The sequence below is a fragment of the Lipotes vexillifer genome, unplaced genomic scaffold (assembly GCF_000442215.2).
Source record: "Lipotes vexillifer unplaced genomic scaffold, Lipotes_vexillifer_v1.1 scaffold168, whole genome shotgun sequence".
Lineage (NCBI taxonomy): Eukaryota > Metazoa > Chordata > Mammalia > Artiodactyla > Lipotidae > Lipotes > Lipotes vexillifer.
This window is the reverse complement of record NW_006773947.1, coordinates 2,528,878-2,529,382: the sequence shown is the minus strand read 5'-3', so window position 1 is coordinate 2,529,382 and position 505 is coordinate 2,528,878. Positions and strand designations below refer to the sequence as shown.

The window sequence follows — 505 nt, the reverse complement described above, 5'->3', positions numbered from 1 at the left end:
TTCCCTCATTTTACCCCCTCCTCTATCTTCTCTTTTAAATTTTTAATGGGATCATATCATACTTCTTGTTCTGACATATGTTATTTTATTTTAGACTATATATTAGAAGTCTTTACATGTTTATATGTTTGTTTATATATTTAGACCCATAGATTCTGTGGTTTGCATGAATGAATGCATGCATGAGTTTATTTAGGAATATAAGATTATCAATGAGTAGAAAACTATTACATTTCAATAGATATAGTTGAGATCCACAGTTATATTACCATTAGTACTTGAAATAATCTGCAGTAATGTCTACATGTCTAATAGTCAGATTTCTAGCAACTTTAACTGTCTGAAAAATAGCCCAAAACTCAACAAGCAAAAACCCTAGGTATTGAGGAATAAGACAGCATTCTTTTTAATGGCTGCATTGTGTAGATGCCATTTATTTACCCATTCTCATATTGATGAACAAGTCAATTTTTTGTTTGAGTGTTTGAGAATTTCAGTTTCCCTA

At 30.1% G+C, this 505-nt stretch overlaps 1 protein-coding gene across 1 annotated transcript in view; it reads left to right on the top strand.

Annotated features, from left to right (window-relative positions):
- The window catches only part of RBBP8 (RB binding protein 8, endonuclease), a 77,889-nt gene that overhangs the window by 27,787 nt on the left and 49,597 nt on the right, over positions 1 to 505 (top strand). The gene's annotated exons all lie outside the window — the stretch shown is intronic.